This window comes from Ascaphus truei, chromosome 1, assembly GCF_040206685.1.
Source record: "Ascaphus truei isolate aAscTru1 chromosome 1, aAscTru1.hap1, whole genome shotgun sequence".
In the NCBI taxonomy this organism is placed as follows: Eukaryota; Metazoa; Chordata; class Amphibia; order Anura; family Ascaphidae; genus Ascaphus; species Ascaphus truei.
The window spans coordinates 274,706,294-274,728,696 of NC_134483.1; the positions used below are offsets into that span (position 1 = coordinate 274,706,294).

The 22,403-nt window shown below is 40.9% G+C and overlaps 1 protein-coding gene and 1 long non-coding RNA gene across 2 annotated transcripts in view; one reads left to right on the forward strand and one right to left on the reverse strand.

Annotated features, from left to right (window-relative positions):
• The window catches only part of MFHAS1 (multifunctional ROCO family signaling regulator 1), a 108,581-nt gene that overhangs the window by 24,701 nt on the left and 61,477 nt on the right, over nucleotides 1–22,403 (reverse strand). The window lies entirely within an intron of this gene.
• Nucleotides 1,047–21,809, forward strand: LOC142497038 (uncharacterized). Its single transcript, XR_012802162.1, has 3 exons — nucleotides 1,047–1,595; nucleotides 12,450–12,578; nucleotides 21,659–21,809. It is a non-coding gene; the product is annotated as an uncharacterized LOC142497038 (long non-coding RNA).

Sequence of the window (22,403 nt, forward strand, 5' to 3'; positions counted from 1 at the left end):
GTTTACTTATTTGGTAGATCCCTGTATATACCTTTCCTTTTTAAAATAATGTCCAACCTTTTTTTGAAGATATCTATTGTATTTGCCATCTGCATATGTAGTTACAAGTGGCATTTTTTATTTGCTGCTGTGTTATGCAAATTCAGAAAGACTTTGTTTTCCAAATTGAATCTGCCTTATGCACAATATTGAATCAGCGCCCGATTCAATATTTTTCAAAGCAGCCGATAACGGAAAGCTGCCAATGACTTGAATTACAGTTTTCGGACAATATTGTATCATACCAGAAGTGATTCAGTAACTGCTTACTGTGACTTAGGTTAAGTCACTCTGTACCAGAGAAATAATAATGATGTATTTTAACATTATTATTATTATTATTATAAAATAGAAGATCTGTAATATTGATCTGTAAAAAAAAATGATATCCATCCAGATGACTTTCTGTAGATGAGGCCTGATGACAATATTTGCATTTTAAAAATGAAGATCCTAGTCCTATAGTCCTGTAATATTGCACACAGACTTGCACTAGGGACTTTCCCAATGTTAATTAAAGATACAGATCCTTCTTATTTTAATTATTTGTCCACTGCATAATTTTCCAAAGGAGTCCTAGAGTGGTTACGTTTTAAGTTTAAAAAAATTAAAGGACTTGTCAGTCATTTCTAGATACAATTATACATGGCCCCTGGTTCACTTGCTGGCCACAGGGGAATGCATGAGATTCATAAATTGTTGTCTTAACTGCACATAGGCTGAAGCTAGTAAGAAAATAGACCTGTACTAATGAACGGGAATCCACGTGAAGTTAACCTTTACTTGAGAATATTTGTAGCTGCCGGCAATCCAACTCTTTTTACATGTACACCAATCCACAACTCAAAAATAAACGAGGGAAAGAATACACACTTGTGAAATATTTAGAGAATGCAGAATGTGTTCTCTCTGGGAGACCTGCTGTCAGCCCCTTTATGTTTTCAGCAGTTCAGACTAGTTAATGAATAATGTATATGGCTTCCAACTTCACATCAGTTTGTGCTGAAATTAAGACAGGAAATACAAGTGCACTTATCCATGACATTTCTTGACAACTGAAATGGGAAAAAGCATAAAGGTGCATACCCGAATAGTAGCTGAAGGCAGGATCGCCGACAGAGGAGGGCAGCCGGGACAGGCGTCCCAGGCCTGGTGGCTGCGGGGGGCCCGGCCAGCATTGTAGTTGTGCCCCACCTCTGGCCAGGCCCTGCTGACAGTTCTCTCACAGCCGAACCCCGGATCTCCCTCTGCTGCAGGTCTCTTCCTCATTCTGTCCCATGCTGAGCTTCCAACAATGGTGCACGACGGGCCTCTCAGATGTCAGCGCACCGGAAGTAAGCTTGGCCCTGCTTCCGGCACGTGCTGGCATGAGGGGGAGGCTTGGCGCACACCAGAGTTGGAAGCTCGGTGTGGGTCAGAGTGAGGAAGAGGCCTGCAGCTGAGGGAGAGCCGGGGCCCGGCTGCGGAGAACTCTCTGCCGGGCCTGGCCAGAGGTCGGGCCCAACTTGCAGTACCGGCCCCCCTCAGACACCAGGTCCGACCTGACCATTCCCAAGGTAAGTCTGTTTTTTTTATATGTATTGGGGGGAGGGTGGTGAATTTTTTATATGGTTTGGGGGATGGGGGGGGGATTTTTTTATATGTATTGGGGGGTGGGGGGATTTTTTATATGTATTGGAGGGGGTTTGGGTATTTTTTCTATGTATTGGGGGAGTGGGGATATTTTTTATATGTATTGGGGGGCAGTGGGGGTATTTTTATATGTATTGGGGGGTGGTGGGGGTATTTTTATATGTATTGGGGGTTGGGGGATTTTTCTATGTGTTGGAGGGGGGTGCAGGTATTTTTTCTATATATTGGGGAGTGGGGATATTTTTACATGTATTGCAGGGGTGGGGGTATTTTTTATATTTATTGGGGTCTTTTTTATATGTATTGTGGGTTGGGGGTGTTTTTTATATGTATTGGGGGCTGGGTGTATTTTTTATATTTATCGGAGCGTGGGTGTATTTTTTATATGTATTGGGGGTGGGAATATTTTTATATGTATTCGGGGGCAAGGGTATTTTTTATATGTGGTGGGGGTGTATTTTTAATATGTATTGGGGGGTGAAGGGCGTATTTTTAATGTGTGGTGGGGGTGTATTTTTAATATGTATTGGGAGGGCGAGGGTGTATTTCTATTATATATTGGGTGTGGGGGGTGGATGTATTTTTATTATGTATTGTGGTGTGGGGGTGGGTGTATTTTTATTATGTATTGGGGGTGGAGTTATATGTACAGCCCAACTCCGTTATAAAGCGGTCCTCGGGGGCCACCCGATCCGACCATGCTATTACCGGGGTTGCGCTAATTTTAAAAAAAATGGCCGCCACGTGCCCTTTCGGGGGGAGGAGAGAGAAGGGAGGAAGAGGTGGAGTGAGGCGCCGGCAGCCCTACACGTCCCCAAGCAGCCACCGTAACTCCCCTGCACTTAAATAAGCAGCCTCACTTCCCCCCCCCAGCCCCGCTCCGATCCCAGCTCCGATCCCCCCAGCCCCGCTCCGATCCCCCCAGCCCCGATCCAATCCCCCCCGCCAGCCCCACTCCGATCACAGCCCTGCTCCTATCACAGCTCCGCTCTGATCACAGCCCCGCTCGCCCCGCTCCAATCACACCTCCTCCAGCCCCTCTCCAATCACCCACCTGCCAGCCTCGCTCCGATGCCAGCCTCGCTCCGACCCCCCACCAGCCCCGCTCAAATCTCAGCAGCCGACACCAAAGGTAGGGGGGGGGGGGCTGTGAGCGTGTGTTGTGAATGTGGTGTGTGCAGTGCGCTGTCTGCTTGGAATGTGTGCTGTGAGTGTATGCAGTGTGTGCAGTGTGCTGTGAATTTGTGCAGTGTGCTGTGAGTGTATGCAATGTGCTGTGAGTGTATGCACTGTGCTGTGAGTGTGTGCAGTGTGCTGTGAGTGTGTGCAGTGTGCTGTGAGTGTGTGCAGTGTGCTGTGAGTGTGTGCAGTGTGCTGAGTGTGTGCAGTGTGCTGAGTGTGTGCAGTGTGCTGTGTGTGTGTGTAGTGTGCAGTGAGTGTATGCAGTGTGAAGTGAGTGTATGCTGTGTGCTGTGAGTGTATGCTGTGTGCTGTGAGTGTATGCTGTGAGTGTGTGCAGTGTGCTGTGAGTGTGTGCAGTGTGCTGTGAGTGTATGCAGTGTGCTGTGAGTGTATGCAGTGTGCTGTGAGTGTATGCAGTGTGCTGTGTGTGTATGCAATGTATTCTGGGTCCATGCTCAAACCGCGTTATAAGCGTATCCGCGTTATAGAGGATCACGCTATAACGGGGTTGAGCTGTATTTAGGGGGTGATTTTTTTAGGTATGTATTTTGTGGGGGGATTGAGTGAGAGTGGGGTAATTGACGGAAGTTGGGGACGAGTGAGAGGAGAGAGGGGGAGGGAGTGAGTGGGGGTGAGTGAGGAAGAGGGAGAGTGGAGGGGAGAGAAATACATGGAAAGATGGTAGGAAATAGAGGGGGCTTGTGAGGTGTGAAATGGAGAGGAGGGAGGCTCGCAATACCGCCGAGGGTGGGGGCCGGATTTAACTGGATGGGAAATCTGTCTGCGGCCCTCGCTGGAGGTGGGATACACTGAAAGCCTCCAATCACGTCGCACCTTCTCTAGTTTTGTTTTATGGTTTATGGTGTTGCTTTTCAAATGTACATGTTGAAGCCTTTTTTAAACTATATATCTTTAATTTGTTTGGGCATCATACCTAAGTTATAATGATTAAGACAAAGGGATACATTCAATATTGACGTCAATGGAGACTTTCGTCTGAAAATTTCCCGAACGTACTCACTGATTTTGAGTACATTAAATTTATCCCTTAGATATAAAGCAGCAACTCTCTTTGTAGAGTTTCCAGCTTAATTTCTCCCACTCAGAAAACAAATGGAATATTTTAAAATGAAATACCTGTATGTGATTTGTGTGAATATGAAAATTATGTACAAATATCCCTACCCCTACAATTTTGACACTTGAAACCTAGGGACTTGACCAAACTCACTGAGAAGATGACCCTGAAACTAAACCCAGGTTCTCCAGTGTTTTGCCCAGTGCAATAATCACAAGGCTACTTTTTGGTCACCAAACTATTGCATGAGAACTAGCATTGATTTTTAATGCACGTCAAGTTTGGGTTCTACTGTATAACGGTATATCCAAAGTAGTTATTTAAATTTCACCCATATTGCAACGAATCAAAGCTATTATTTTCTCTGCCAGTCATTTTGTTCTATACGCCCCAAAAAATAAAAAATCATTGAAAAACACTTTTCTAGAAAAGTGGAGATTTGATTTGGTACATTAAAGGTAAAAAACTAGCTCCAAATTGTGTAGGTTACATACTCTATACTAGCGATATGCAAAGTGTGGAGTGCGACCCTCGGGGGGCGTGAGATTTTTTTGGGGGAGCGTGGGCGGTCGCAGAGGCCCCGCACTCTTCCCCAAGGCATTTAAATGAAATGCCAGGGGACAGCGGTAAATGAGAATGTTCAGAGATAGTGTTACGACCTGCAAATGTGCTATGCCCTGGCGGGGCTACAGGCTTAGAACGCTTGGCCAAAGACTTTAACTAAATGACCCTTACTTATGAGAAGACCAACAGTTAAGTACTTAACTATATATTTTTTGTCATATTAGATGTAGCAGTGGGAATTTTTGCCTTTTATTGTAGATTCTACTAAACATAATTAACTTATATCGCAGAAGTTATTTGCCATTCTTGTATTGCTTTACAGTCCACCGCGTAGTATCCATTCGCAGAGTAACGTAATAAGGCCCGTTCTATACAGGTTGCGGCCGTGCGTGCATGTGTGAACGGGCGCGCACGTGCCGCATGCTTTTCCCTGTTATAGAACCGGGAGCTGCAGGTACTATGTATGTGTGTGTATGTGTGTGTATGTGTGTGTGTGTGTGTGTGTGTGTGTGTGTGTGTGTGTGTGTGTGTGTGTGTGTGTGTGTGTGTGTGTGTGTGTGTGTGTGTATGTGTGTGTGCATGGGTTGTGTGAGTGAAATAAGTCCTAAATAAGATTTTTTTAAAGAAAAAAAAAGTTTAATAAATATTTTTTTATTTTAATTGTGCAATCATTGACACACGCACACACACACGCATCCATACAAACACGCATCCACGCATACATACATACACATACATACATTTGAGCGCCGGTAGCGGCGCAAAATCATCTTTTCCCCGTCTTCGCCGCTGTCTGTCGGCTCCCCGCTCTCTGCCGTGCGCGCGCTGTGCCATTATAGAAAGACTGACTGACGTCAGCCCACTTAAATTCTGCGCGCGCGCACGGTGTAGCGCGCACGCAAAGCACTATAACAGCCCTAAGAAAATAAGGTTGCACAGTTTAGAATTATGTCAAATGCTTTCATGTGCAAATGCCACTTGTGTGAAGTGAAGCAAAAATAATTTGAAGAAACAAAGAAGCACTGTGCTATGAATGATTAATGATTGATAAAATGACTGAGCTCCTATTTTGCTTCAAAACAATTTCAAAGACCGATTTAGCCCAGGTCACAGAGTGAGCACAATAAATGTATTGTAATCACATACTGTAGGGGAGTTGATTAGAGTTTTGTGAAAGTAAGATCTTCACTGCATCAGCCTGTTACATAATTGGATGGCATTCAAAGTATGATGTGTATATAAACTGCACTGATGATTTATCTTTCTTTAATGCTGATATAAGCAGCGCTGTGAACAGTATATGAACCACATGCACTTCACAACTCACAAGAACATGGCATAGTTTGACCAAGGTCCCTGAATTTCAACATTGCTGCACACTTCACAGCCTTAACCCTACTACTGCTGGAAGAATCGGTGTATTTATGTATTCAGTATATTCATTTTACCATTGAGTGCTGATAATGCAATCTTTTTATTATTACTATCATAATGCAAGTTATGCAAATATTGACTATGCCACCCTCCTATATATACAGTAAAAACACAGATCTAGTACATATTGTCTCCATTACCAAATTGACCCCTTCTATGACCCTCAATGACCCTTTCGGCACAGTCTGCATGTTGAATATATTACTTATGGTTTATTGTTTTCTAGTCACATTTCTCAAAATGTTAAAAATAATGCAATTTTATGTAAAAATCAAATAGTCCAGTAAATATGAATCTCTGATTCTCTCTTTCATGTATCAATTACATAAATTATATATCAACATATAATTCACCATTCTGTACTTATATGAGCATCCTAAAAATGTTGTATAGAATAATTTTTACTAATGTATATAAGTTATAAATAGGCATACAGTATATAAAAAAGTTTAAAAAAAAGTTATATATTATAGTAGAACACCTAAAGAAGAAAAAAGCATGTAATAAAATAAATATACAAATGGAGCAATCAAAGCATGGCTACCATGTTTTATAATAAAAAAATCTCTTACTACCTAAAAATTTCATTATTCAAATGATAAAACATAGTACACCATATTTAAACACTTTATGGTAGACAATGGGCTTTCAAGAGTTTGACATCTCATATCAGGAATGCTCATGTCCTTTATCAATCCAAAATGTGCATTGTACATTTAACTATCCATAGTACATTTATCCAGCAAATTAATCTGAACTCGAGATGATCATCTAGGAAAGCTATACACTTTTAAAAACTAGACAATCTTAGATACTTTCTAGATGGTGAATATCATCTGGATTTTGGCCGACACATGGAAGAAAAATGAAAATTATGAAAGAAGGGATTATTGAAGAGAGGATGATTTTGAGCCTAAATATTAATTATGCAATATTCTCTATATTCAGATATATTCAGCATGTATATTCAGCATGTAACTGGTTAAAATAAGTAATTTAGTATTAAGTTAGAAATTATTATTAATTATTGGAAAATGATTAGCTGACTCTGCAAAGATAATCTGAAGACAGCCAGATGTATGTTTAATGTCTGCGAAATTGTAACAGTTTGTATTCAAAGGTTATTAAATAGAAGTAGAAGACCATACAATAGAGATGGGTCTTAAAAGATAAGGAACATAGGATTAACTATAGTTACTTAGTGACCGAACAAAGAGGGTCTTCTAAATCAAAGTCTAAAGTAAGAAACATTGTATTAACTAAGAATATTTTGGCTGACAGTGAGAGAAACATGTATTGTTGAAATGTATATAGCCTGCATTTGGATTGATAGAATTCAGAATCATTTAATCCCCAAGCTTAGAACAACAGCGCCAAAGATTGTCCACTTTATAACTAAATTCTATATGCCTGAATGATGTAACCAACTGAAATGATGCTGTGACATATGTTTTCTATTGTCCCTAATTAAATTTAGAAAAGAACCGGACCGTGGACTATTTGATATGTATTGAAAATTGAGACATTTATTTGCACCCATCTAATGAGCAAATCTTCAATTATGCCAATACCTCTCCTCTCATTTGATCCTTATCCAAATTTGTAAATGCTACAAAACCCAAATCCTATCTATAAAACAAAACATAGTTCTAAACTTATTCCCAGCTTCAGCCTTAATCAGAACAAAAAACTCTAAACATAAAAAAATGCTAAGCACTCAAATATAACTCCCCCCCACCCCCCACAAAACACAATCCCTAACCTTCCACAAAATGATTAAACCTAACTCTTTCCAAAATCATTAGCAGTAAATAAAACCCTAACCCTGGACAAAAATATTTAGGGTAGACCTGACCCAAAATATTTATCCTAGCCCTATATCAAACCATTTACATCAAGTATACTCCAAAATAGTAATCCTATGTGTACATTAAAATAAAACCTAACTAGCCACAACTGAAACCCAATTACAAATACTAACCCTACCTCAACCCAAAATCCTAATAAAACCTTAACTCTAATTCTAGCCCCTATGCTCTTTCCAGCTTTAATGCTAATTCCATCCTTATCCCCAGTTCTATCAGTAAATTCATTTAAAACCTTAATGTCATAGATAACTCTAACCTTAAACACATTTCTAACCCTAATCCTGGTTCAAAACCCTACCCCAAGACCAACTCTATACGGGGTGGAGCTAACAGAGACAGAAGCCGGGATAAGAAAATCAGCTGAGAGCTCCTTGTCTTTTCCACCACTTGCACCAGAGCCATTTTGGGGCTCAAAGGGGGTCGTCACCTCCAAGATCAAGAGTGGACTCTCCTGTTTTGATCTTGAGGGGTGTCAATCCCCAATGAGTTTCCCTCCCATTGGAACAGTAGTCCAATGTAACTCCTATGGTAGTATCCTACTCCCATCCTACACCTCTTTCTAACTCTCCTCCTGCCTTCCTTGACTTTTTTTCCGCTATCACAGAGGAGGATATATTGCTACTGATCTCCTCTTCACCCTCTACCACTTGCCTTCTTACCCATTCCTTCCCATCTCCTAAAACCTCTTGGTCCTACTCTAATCCCTATGATCACACATTGTTAACTCCTCCCGCTACTCTGGTGCCTTTTCCTCCTCCTTCAAACATGCATCAGTTATACCATTACTCAAAAACAGCAAGCTTGACCCTACCTGTCTCTCTAACTATCGTCATCTCCCTCCTTTTGCAACTAAACTCCTTGAACGCCTTGTATTCTATCACTTTTCTCACCTCCAATTCTCTTCTAGACCAGCTACAATCTGGCTTCAACAAAGCTCACTCCACTGAAACAGCCCTCACTAAAATAACTAATTCTGCCAAAGACAAAAGTCACTAGACTCTGCTTGACCTCTCTGCAGCATTTGATACTGTGGACCACACTCTTCTCCTTCACATTCTCCATACTCTTGGTATCCGTAACAAAGCTCTATCCTGGATTTCCTCTTACCTCTCCCATCGTACTTTCAGTGTCTCGTTTGCTAACACCTCCTCCTCTATTGATCTCTCTGTGGGGGTACCCCAGGGCTCTGTCCTGGGACATCTTTTCTCTTTACACACTCTCTCTAGTTGACCTTATCACATATCTCTTGGGTTCAAATATCACCTCTATGCTGATGACACACAAATGTACTTTTCCACCCCTGACCTTACACCTGCTGTACAGACCAAAGTTTCTGAATGTCTCTCCGCTATATAATCCTGGATAGCACTCCGCCAACTCAAACGTAACATGTCAAAAACAGAGTTCCTCATATTTCCTCCCAAACGTGGCCCTACTACCTCCTGTTGGAAGCACTATCAGACACTCAGTATCACAAACACACTGCCTAGGGGTCACACTTGACATCCCTCACATTCTCCTCTCAAATTGAAAATGTAGCGAAAACATGTTGTTTTTTCCTCCACAATATTGAAAAAAAAGTCCTTTCCTCTGTTGCTCTACTGCTAAAACTTTAACACAGGACCTCATTCTCTCCTGTCTCGATTACTCTAACCTCCTGCTATCGGCCTGCCTGCCTCTCACGTCTCCCTTACAATCTATCCTAAATGCTGCTACCAGAATCACTTTACTCTCTCCTAAATCTGTCTCAGCGTCTCCCCTGCTGAAATGCCTCTCCTGGCTTCCTATCAAATCCTGTATCACACACTCAATTCTCCTACTCTCTCTTAAGGCTTTACACTCTTCTGCTCCTTCTTGCATCTCAGCCCTAATTTCTCGCTGTACACATCCTGACTCTTGCGTTCTGCTCAAGGATGTCTTCTCTCTACCCCTTTTTGTATCTAAAACCCTCTACGGCCTTAAACCTTTCTCACTGACTGCCCCACAACTCTGGAATACCCTTCCGCTCTATATCCACCATTAAGTCCTTATCTTAACACCCACCTCCTTAACGAAGCATATGTGTAGCTCCGTGGCTGATACTATACACTTCCTACATCGACCTTGGCCCCTTGCAGACGCACTTACCAGAACACCTTCCTGTCTCTGTATGTTCTTCCTTTTTACCATTTAGATTGTAAGCCCTTCTGGGGCAGGGACTCCTTTTCCTAAAGTTACTTTTATGTCTAAAGTGCTTATTCCCATTATGTGTTATTTGTTATTTATATTATTATGCCACATGTATTACTGCTTTGAAGAGCTAGGTACATTAATGGCATTATATAAACAAAGATATACAAGGGTTAAACGTACAGTATTGGAGAAGTCAGTAGATGCATGTGATGCAGGGTTCTCTCTCTGTTTCTAAGTGTTGTCAGAATTCTTCTCTTTTTGCTAGTGGCCAGACGAAGTTCACGTGCAGATTACACGTGATGCTGCCATAACCACTGTTATGGAGTCTTTATGCTGCCATGACCACTTTATGCTGCCATAACCACTGCTATGGAGTCAATTCATGCAATATAGGAAAGTTAGGCTGACAATTCCTGCGCAGAGCATGTAAAGCGACGCATGATGACATACACAAGGTAACATATACATGTAGAGACAAAGACACACGGTGTGTCTACACTGTAGCCTATTTGCAAATAAGTGTCCACAGTAATAAACAGTTTCATTTCTTTGAACAAGGGCAGCCATTGTGTTGATAAATTGCTACTAGGACAGAGTTCATATTTATACATTGCATTCAGTCTGAAAAAATATGAACGTGAAGAAATGCAGCTCTTCTTGTGAGGCAAAGTAGACCAAAGGGGAGCAATGATCAGGCGCACAATGAGTATACTATATAGTACATACTGGTTTACTTATTGCCCCCTTCCTTATACACTGTATGTTTGTAAATTATACATATATATTATCTGTACTTTGAGACTTGCTTGTTTATAACACTTCCAGCTCACAATGCAGACCATTTATCAGTGGTAATATGTGCAAAGGCAAAGAGCTGCAAAGTTCCTGCCTTTCTCAGTCATTGTATTCCCATTGTTTTTCACACAGTGAATTATTATTAAAGTGCTATTAAAGTAGAAATCCTGCCTATTTTACATATTATTATATATTTTTTTAATTTGAGCAGAATGGATCCTTCGCAGCTTAATGGCGAGATTTCTTGCTCTGGAGAGGATCCCCACTGGTTCCCAAGATACTTACCTGTTTAGTTGCCAATGTTTCTTCCTGGATTTTCAAAAATGGTTTCCGCGGTCAGAAGAAGCCACAGAGTCATCTTTCTAAGGGCCTTGCAACTTCCTCTTTGCATACAAGACCTGCGGAATTTGGCCGCCATTGTGATTGCCCTGGTGGGAGTATCCCATACAGGTAAACCGGTAAGGACCTTGGGAGCCCCAGCGTCTCCATAGATCAAAATAGCATGGTTCAGCTTCGGAGGACCACCCGGCTCGAATTATGTAAAAAAAATCAATATGAATAGTAGGCTGGAATAGGAGTGGTAGTTAGAGAGGAAATGCGGCGCCACTGCATGCGGCAAGGATTCAGGCTACTTCCGGTTTGTAGACAAAAAACGTTATTCACCTTCACACACACAAACAACCAGGCTACACCTCGATCTCCCCCTCAACACGTTTCACGCTATAGAATAGCGCTTCGTCTTGGAGTGGGGAGAAGAGGTCTGTACCTGAACATTTAAAATAAAAAAGCCCGCGAAAACGGACTAATTAAATATTTAACCCCTTATAACATATATGCATCAAAACAGCTGAGAGAATACTCTATAGTGGTGATCATACTAACCCATATGCATATAACTGGTTGATCACACTTATTGTTATAAATGTAAAAAGACATAACCAAATTACCCAAGCTGTAATAAATGCAATATTAAGACAGGGATATAATGAAATAAAACCGTTACAACTATCCCCTGTGGTACTGGCAGCATTGACAAATAATGTTCATACATATCATGTACAAGAAAGGACCCTTATATCGCAGCAACTGCATATGACTAACTCTAGATATTACATAGGGTCAATCCAGAGATAGGGAACTGATACATATTAATCTGTGTCAATAAAAAAGCCAGTAAGACATAGGGGGTAGAATAGAATGGGGAAGGAAGGGGAAGGGTGGAGGGGAAAGGGAAGGGAAAAAAGGGGGGGAGATGGGGGAGGGGGAAAGGGAGGAGGGGAAGGGGGGCAGAGGGAAGGGGGAGAGGAAAGGGAAAACGAGGGGGCATAGGCAAATACTACACTAGTGGTAACAGTGTAAAGTTCAGCATTACTGTCAATTCGAACACAAATATAAAATACAAAAGACAATTGAGCTTGATGCATGGGACTAACAAGTTATTATAAAAAACATCTCAGATCCCAATCCGTATTAAGTCCATTGGGTTGCAGTGTATTTAATGTAAAGATCCAATGCGCTTCTCGCTGGTGCAAGATTTTAACCATATCACCTCCACAAAATCTTGTACCAGCGAGAAGCGCATTGGATAGCTGTTCTATAGCTTTAAACGCGTTGAGGGGGAGATCGAGGTGTAGCCTGGTTCTTTGTGTGTGTAAAGGTGGATAAAGATTTTTGTCTACAAACAGGAAGTCGCCTGGATCCTTGCCGCATTCAGTGGCGCCGCATTTCCTCTCTAACTACTCTACATTCCAACGGCAGCATGCAGGAGCAGCGGAGCCAAAGAGTGAACGGACCCAGATCGGAGCTACCTTGAGGTAACGTTTTTTTTCTTCCCCCTCCCAGCCCCGATCAACCCCAGTGGTCCACATTTATCTCTCACAACCCGCTCCCTAGTGGCTTCATTCATACCATTGGTACAGAGTCTATCCTCCAGAGCGCATGACAGTTTTCATGTTTATCCTGGAATAGGAGTGGTCAACGCATCCTCCTGCAATGGTGTCATTATATTAAAGGCATAGCAATAATGGTAAGCGAGTAAAATCAAAATGACTGAGCTACCTAAGCTGAAGCAGGGGTATCCTTAAAACCTGAGCTGTTTTTTGATAGCACTTGATGACTGAAGTTGAGCACCCCTGCTCTAATGTATGTATGTATATCTTTATATAGCACCATCCATGTACATATCGCTTCACAGCAGTAATATATTTGGCATAATAATATAACATAATAGCAATTAGCACTTCAGACATAAAAGCAACATTAGGGAGTCTGCCCCGAAGTGCTTACAATCTCAGTGGATACAATCTAAGAACGTACAGAGACAGCAGGAGGGTGTGGCTGCAAGGGGTCCAATGCATGTAAAATGCTGGTAAAACAGAAGTTTATTTTTTGATGCAACGCTAGTAGTACTTTATGATTGGGGGATACCTTGATTCAAACTATCACCATGAATCAAAGAAAAACAGGGGTAGTAGCAAGCTGAATACTCACAAACAACCACCTAATTGTAATTGTAGAAATAATGTAAGCACAAACAGAGAGAGACCATATAGTATAACAGGTGAGGATTTACAGAGACATAAATACATTCTAAGTGCTGGAATAGATTATGTAACCGAGGATAATTAGGCAAAATTAGAATACATGTAAGTGACAAAATATAACATGAACCGAGTATAAAAACTGGAAAAATCTATTCAAAAGGATTTTTAGCATCATTTAGTTATAGCGCTTGTACATTTAAAAGTAACAATTAATGATATCTAATAAAAATGTAGCTATGCCACCTTTGGCTACAAACCTGCTCCACTGCTGGCAGTAAGCCCTGCTAGTAGTCAGTATGGGGTTTTCTCCCTTCTTTGTGCTGCATTTGAGTGACAGTGGGAAGTGGTGACATCAGGCCTGAGCATGTCCAATCATGGGACAGACCTGGTGCCCTCCTCCTAGCTGTACTTAAGGGCAGTGCCACCCTACATTTAGCAGTGCCTCTACCCACTTGAGGCAGGTCACACAGCCAAGAGCCTGACTATTGGGCCTTCTCTGGTCCTCTTCCCCTCGGGGGTGAGTGGGTGTGTACCGTACCTCAGCCCCTGCTAGAGGGGCAGGGAAGAGCTGGAACTGCTGCGGGTTCCCTTGGTCTGTAGTGAAGGTCCAGGGACCAGCCTACAGTGAGTAGCTGACATTTGCTGCATTGGGCAGAACCCTGCCGTGTACTATGCTGCACAGAGTGAGAGAATAAACCGTTCATGTTGTTTTACTCCCGCCTAGTGTGTGATCTTACTGGGAGGGGAGGTGATAGTTCTACTGTAGGAGACCTTCTTCACCTATCTGGAGCCTACAGCAAATGGAGGCGCTGCACTGCTAGAGAACCATGTGGGTGATGTACCCCAGAAACATGATCCTGTGTCCCCACTACCATCGGCGGTCTCCTGGATCAAAAACCGAGGCAAAAACAGCACCATATTTAAAAGAAAAAAGATCTTTAAATTAGGTTGTCATTGCTAGAGCGTCTGTAATTTCTCTGCCTGAGTTCTGCAGCCTGCAGACACAAAGTCCCCAGAACACTCCATATGCTTAAGAGTTCTATAGTTTGTGTTTCCGAAATACTTTTTTGTGTATGCAGACAGATCACACTTCCCTACCAACATCCACTAGTTTCTGCCACCCCACGATTGTCCCTTATTTTATTTCATTGACTTGTCCCCTCATCACAGAAAGGTCTGTTGGAATACATACTTGTCCTTTATTTTAGTGCCTTGACGTAATATACCTGAACTTAAAATTACTGTAATTAAATAAGTCATAAAAACGTAATAGATTTCTACTTGAGTGTAATATTTACATTTTCTGATAGATGTCGCCTTAGTAAAATTATTAAAATAATAAAGTTAGGACACTACCAGGTCATCTCATAATACCATGACCCCCCCCCCTCCACCCCCCCCCCCATCCGGTGTTACTTTTTCTCCCACTCCTACTTGTTAGTTGAGTGTGTGTCTTTCCCCCGCCTGGCTAAGCGCAGAGATGATATAAAACAAAGAATATAGCGGGCAAACAGAAGATACCATTGAGCACGAATAATTTGAAAATCATTCATCACTCATTGTGAGTCACACTTTCATACTGGATTCCGGCCTCTTGTATTCTAAAAATTTAAATATGGCAACCCTACGCACCCCTAAACTTAGATTACAAGAAATCCTGAGTAATTACAGCTCAACCCCTTTATAACGTGATCCGTTACAACGCAAATCCGCTTATAACGCGATGCAAGCATGGCTCCCAATTTTCATATTTATGAATACTTTACAACACGATTATTGGTATCTTAAATACTTTATTGTACAATGCATACAATTGTACATTATTTATAACGCGATGTGATTCTTTGGACCCCAAGCACAGCATTATAAGGGGGTTGAGCTGTACTTCTTTTTTTTTTAACCATCAGGTCTGGCACAGAATTCAGTAATGTTCCTGTGCTTTTAAGATAAAAGCTCATGTAATATATTCAGTATGCATAGGAGCAATTTTATTTCTCTATAAAGACAACTTGAGTAACTTATTACAGCATGCTGCCTGCACAGAGTTCAACTAAAAGCCATGTGCGGTGAGGAAAGTCAATGCAATGTAGGTAGTTATAATGGATATGGAATTAATGGGAAGTAAATGGAAAACAGATAATATACAACATGTTCTCTGACGAGCCAGGGATTGTTCAATGCAGCTTAAGCGCCAACTTACAAAGAACTTATTAATGTCCAGAAACAACTAGGAAAATGTAATGTAGGAGGTCAAAGGATTAATGGTGATGGGGTTAAACCAAGTCACTTTTAAACTAAGGTGAATTTTACAAGTCAGGCTCCAACTATGCAAGACTGCTTTGATCTTTTACTTTGAACAGGCATTCAATGTATTGCTGTGCCTTTGCAAGTTGTTGCAGGATTCTTTACAATGGAATACACTAAGCTTCTATAACAGAAGTGCATCAATCTTTCCTCTCAGTTGCGTTTACCTCATTCAGGAGATATTCCAATGTTCTGCCACTTTCATGTATTAAACAATTGGTGCCATTGAGTAAACGGAATGCTTTGCAGTGTAGAGATGCTCCACTTACTCATGTGCAGTCTGCCATTTTTATGCTGGAATGTGGGATGAATATGTCCTGAATTGTGTACTTTTTTTAGTAAGACTATGTCAGTTCAGCTTCAGGAACCCGTCCTGTTTAGTATATATATGTAGATGTATCGGTACAGTGTTAGCCGAGCTTTAATAATCAAAAATGAATAGACGATACCGTTCTGTGGCTATATATATATATATATATATATATATATACAGTGTTCGACAAACCTATACATTTGCTCGCCCCGGGCAAGTGGATATAACCCCCGGGCGAGTAAATATTGGCCCAAGCAGCACACGTTTGGTACTAGGTGGCGAGTAGATTTTTTTGTGTGGCGAGTAGATTTTTTGGTGATTTGTCAACCACTGTATATATATATATATATATAAATATATATATATATATATATACATATATATATAAACAACAGACAACAGGAAAAGATATCCAAAGAGGAGCACACGGGTGTACCGAAAAAAATAACAACAATTTATTAATTACATAAAAACAGGGGAGAATAATAAAACGGAGGGGGACTCCAACCAGACTCCTCAAATCACTGAGGGGACAACAAGGTGAGCACTGGACATACCATATAGGTTAACATGATCAAAAGTGAGCACAAATGGGAAATCAATATCCAAAGATGATATAACGTTACCTCCCCTTTAAATGATAATATCACAACCATACATATGGTGAACAAAGGGCAAGGTTACAGGGAGAGAGAGAGCATGCAACTGCTCACACACAGGAAACACAGCATAAATATACTGAAAATACTAGAAGCTAAAAATAGAAGCTAATAGTACAATGGAATAATGGAATATACAATATACAATGGAATATAAAAAATTATATAGGCGTATATGCGGTATACTGCGAGTTTGGTCTTCAATGTGGAAACACATTATGCCACGATCAAAATAAATATATGAGGACCTCAGAAAAGCAGTTATTGATGCTCTTGAAAGGGTTACAAAATAATTTCTAGGGATTTGGGGCTCCACCAATCCACAAATGTACTGTAGGATGTCCAAGACCACAGTTACTCTACCCAGGAGCGGTCGTCCTACCAAAATGTCTCGAAGAACAAACCGGCAAATCATCCAGGAAGTCATAAAGAACCTCAGAGTAACATCCATGGATCTGCAGGCTACTCTCGCCTAGGCTAATGTGAGTGTTCATGACTCAACTATCAGAAAAAGACTGAACAAGAATGGTGTTTATGGAAGGATAGCCAGGAGTAAACCAAAGATCTCTAAAATGAACATTGCTGCCTGTCTGAAGTTCGCCAAAGAGCACATAGATGATCCACAAGACTTCTGGAACAATATTCTCTGGACAGATGAGTCAAAGGTAGAACTTTTTGGCCTCAATGAGAAATTTTATGTTTGGTGAAACAGAAGAACCTCATGCCAAATATCAAGCATGGTGTTGGGAGTGTGATGGTTTGGGGATGCTTTACTGACTAATGGAAGGATAGCCAGAAGGAAACCACTGCTCACTAAAAACAACATTGTCTGAAGTTCACCAAAAAGTACATAGATGATAAACAAGGGGTGGTTGTAGAGGAGGAATTGGAGCAGTTGTTGCTTTACACACAAATTATTATGGTTTGTATAGTACTAACTTTAGGGTTTTGAATTTTGAGGTCATATGTGTTAAACAAATTTGGAAGCTAAACTGGCACAGAACAAAATTTTCCTTTTGAATCTTAGGGTCAATGTATTCAAAACTTTGATCCAATTTGTGCCCATCATGCACAATCTGGGGAGTGTCAAATTCCATCCAAAAAAAAACCAAAAAACAAAAGATGATACACACACTGCCTCAGTTGAGACATAGATGGGTCCACTAAGGTGTGGAGTACAAACTTAGGTAAGGATAAATTGGGCATCTGCCCTGGGGCACCAAAATGTAGGGGCCCCCGAAATTTTGCAAATGTTTTATTGGGGAAATAAGTTAATAATTGTATTTAGTAACAAAATGTTTTATAACAATTTTTTGGTAAGGTTTGTGTTTTGTGCACTCATATCTCCAAAATAACCTAGATAACTAGTGGCGTTTTTATGTATACTGTACATGATTGGATCAACATTGATTTAAATTGAACATAAAATTGGCAGAGATTTTGATTATAGTTTTCTGATTGAGGACTTCGCTTCCCATGAGGCACGAAAAGTTACATTCCAATAAATATACCATTGAATTGTATTAATCAATTAACTGGCTATTAGTATGTAACCTATTATGATATCTTCATGTAAAGCTCTTTTTTGTCTTGGTAAGAGAGTTACATTTGCAGGTAACAGCATTTTACTTTCTTTGTTTATGACTTGTATAACTTTTAGAGTGCAGTGTTGTTATAATGTTACATGTATTATGTAAATTGTAATATTCTTCACTCTAGTTGTAATAAATATTAATTACACTGAATGTATTATGATTCTTTCATTGTCGCTTCATCAACAAGGTAAAGTGGAATTTAAATCAGAAATGCCTGACTTGCTAAGTTGCTTATAGATCATCAAATTCAAACCTCCTTGGGGACCCCAATGACTCTAGCCGGGGTCCCAAGAACCCAGGCCAACCCTGCGCTAAACACTACAATGAGGGACAAATCAGGGAGGGCAGGGACACAGATAAGGGTATCCCTATGGATAAGTGACTAGGTAATGCACTGACATGTACCAAATATAACTTTGAGCCAATGAAACGAAAGTAGTTTGTGGTAAAAATTTCCCCCCTCCACAGCCACACTAAATCAATATATATATAGTAGCGTATATAATAGCCGCCAGAGAGGTAGTTAGTGCCGGCAGAAGTCAGCTACAGGTGGGAGCCAGACCCCCAGTGCTTGGCTCACCAAGGTGAACGCTGCTGACTGATGATGTCAGTTTCAACGTACATTTCGCCATTTACGCGATTTGTCAAGTGACGTGCCCTCTACCTTGCGTCCAATGCCTCTCTTGTATTCTCCGTCAGGGGGATGGCATTGGGCAGTAACCCATTAGTTGCTGGAAAGAGTCAGTATAGGAAAATTGCCTGTAGACTGGCAATGTCAAACTCCCATTAATAGTTAGGAAAGAGCTACAAGACGCACAGATTATAATGACATATCAAATTCTGCTTTTCTGTACATCAATTTTTCTTTATTCAATCTGCATCAAAAAATCAGAAATGTTTAAGATGGCATAGCTTTCTGGACTTTAATTTTCTGCACCAGAAATAAGAAACTTTGTGCAGGTTGGTTGGTAAACCTGTAGTTGTGTGCCTTTTTCCCTTGCAAAGACGAGTGACCAACCAGAGTTGCATCTTTAATCTACATCTGTGTCACCCCCCAAAGGCGGACACCTGATGGAGTTCCCCAAGAGCTGCTCCCCTCTGCACAGAACCAGCGTGCTAAGGGTTAATAGCTTTGTTTCTTTACTGCTGTGTTTCAACAGCCTCACTCATATGGAATGTTAATGACCCAGGAGGACAACAAAACTTTGAAACCATAGTTGCATTCAATCGGAACCCCTTCAATTTACATCTGTGTCTGCCCGAAGGCGGACAGCCTTTGTCACAGCCGAACGGCAGCTGAAGGGTGTGAGCCGTTTGCTGCCATTTGGTGATGTTAAAGCTGCTCAAGTTCAATCTGAAACTCACCTGCCCTTTTATCACCTGTACCCAATTTTCCAACTCTTAACTGTCCATGAAATGTCTGTGAATTGACTGTATAACCTCTGTTCATTTAATGTAACCATGTATAGTTGTCATAACGCTGTGCCCAGGACATACTTGAAAATGAGAGATACTGTATTGCTTCCTGGTAAAACATTTAATAAATAATGTTACTCTTGGCTAAATGTGGTGTGTTTTATGCAACAGTAATCTCCAGTTTTTCAGCCCAGAGACTTCTATACAAGTTCATAACTCCAATTAATTTTATTGTGAATGTGCTTATTAAAACTGCACCAAGAGGCAGCCTCTGCAAAGGTCCATATTCCTGTTGTTAACACACAATAATTAAATATATATTTTAAAGATGACCAGATGCATTTAGTGTCTGTGTCTTACAAAAGATGGACTATTTGTTTTATCATACAGAGTTATCATATAACAACATCTATTTTGTAGGAGAAGTAGTATAACAACATGATGTTCCCAAAACATAAAAGGATGGAGGCCAAAACTGATTAATATATTTGATGTAATACAATATGTATATAATAGTGCTCTTGTGTATATTTGACTTATTCCAAAGTACTATGCACTTGACTTATTAACACAAAATGGAAGATTACTTATTAGTGTTTGAAAGTATCATTCAAATGCCAGAGAGATCTATTTTCAAAGGATTAAATTTAGTTTGGCACAGGTTAACCTATAGATTAGTTAGCTAATCTGCCCCTATCAGTGTCAGAATGATATACACTACCGACACACTTTATTGAAGTGTGGTCGGTACCGCAAGCCGGGAAATCTCCCGGCTTGCTAGTGGCCGCCCCTCGGCGTGCCGCGCGTCATAGACGCGCGGTCACGCGTCATCGGGAGCGTGCGCCCCCTGCACGCGTGTCCAGGGGCTCCCCGAGGGAGCCCTGGTGTCCCGCGATCGCGGGACAGCGGCAGGGGGTTCCGGGGGACCCGGCGGACCCGGCAGCGGTAGGGAGAGCGCCCCGATCGGAGGGCGCTCTTCCGCTGCTTCGGCGCGCGCCCGTCACACTCGGGCGCGCGCCAGGCTACTGCTGCGGCACAGAACGGGCAAATGCTCGAATAAACTGTGCCGCAGCAGTAATCACTCCAACTCTTCCTTACTGGATCTGTAATGCTACCTGATCTTATTAAAGATATTCTAATAACCTCCTTAGGCTATAAAGCTCAGTAAATATATAATTGCACCACTCCTGCTAATAAACACTGAACATCAGTTTAAGAAGCTCTTCCGATGTAATATTTTACAACCCCCAAAAAAGGAAGAAAAGGAAAAAAAAAATAAGGTAAGGAAAAAAAAAAAACAATATTAAGAAATTAAGGAATTGAGGAGCGAAAAAGGAGTGCAAATAAACTATTAAGTAACTTTTAATATTAAAAATATTCTTTGTAACTTAAAAAAAATAGAATGAAATGTCCTCTTCACTCTTTCCAGTTACAGTATTTTCATGACGCCTTCGAAGGTCTCTTAGGATCTGTGCACATAGAAAATTAATCCGCAAAGTTCTTTGGCTGAACTCTTCTTATAAGCAGGTATTACATGTGAGCAGTAATAGAAAAAATAAAACTCTCTGTGGAACCAGCTCATTGAAACCCTAATGAATAACGGAGTTATGAACTATGGTAAAAAGATTAAAACCCGGAAGAGAATGCATCCCAGTGTGGCCAAGTCATTAATTTGTTCAAGATGTTTTTGGATGCATACTGTATATTACTGCAAAACATTAAGTATGTGAATGACATTCAACCCCCAGGGTTTGACAGTGATTTCAACACAGCGACTCACAAATGCTCCATGCCAGTGAATATGTTACTTCCCTTCTTTGCATATACTGGGAGGTGTTATAGGGATCTTCAGTGTAGGTCTATGTGAGGTTATGTACACGTAGTTGTTCTATGTACTGTACTGTAGGTTGAGGCTTTCACATAGAATGAGAGAAATGTTAGCCCACTGGACTTCACATATTCCTTGAGCTGAGAGAAGGTGGGAAAATGTGTGAGCTAACATAAAACGTTCTCTTTCAGACAGTAATTACACTTAACAAAGTATTGGTCTTTTCTGTGTTATAGGCTTCTACGTAAAGGACCTTGGAGACGAAATGGGAACCACACTTGAAACTCAGTTTGCAACTCATGAAACCCCATTAAAAGACAACTTTGGCCTCCTGATCATATTCTTATTGCTAATGCATTATTTAAAAAAATAAAAATGAATAACATTCTAAATGACTTTTCACATATGAAAACAGTTGAGTTTATTAATAATTTAAATTTCATATAATTTCACTTTATCATGCTTAACCCCTTCAGCTGCTATGGTTTTTCTGAGAAGTATGAATTAGAAGGAAAGCATTTCAAGCAAAGCACAGCTTTATTACAGAAAAACGATGCTTGAGGGATGGAGTATAAGATTTTTTTTCTCAAACGTGTTCATTATGAGGAAGTCAGAAAAGCATTAAACTTTATGATGCTGGAAGTCCGGCAGCACTTGTGTGGCACAGGACTACTGGGATTGCAACAATATTATCACTGCAGAAGTGATCACATGGTCACGACCCCCCATCCTCCAGTGACGTAAACACACCTAGACGGGACTCCACTTCCATTCCGAGTGCGTTCACCTCTGTGATAAAGTGGTGAACCCAATCAGCCCTAGAGAACAAACTTTAATAGCATGATGTATCAGGAATGAAATAAGAGCAGCTAAGATGGCCCATTGTGACTGAGGGAGTAGACACATGCATGGCATAAGGCAGGTCTAGTCCTCCACAGCTGGAAATACAAGCTGACTGATGCTTTCAGACAAAACAATCCA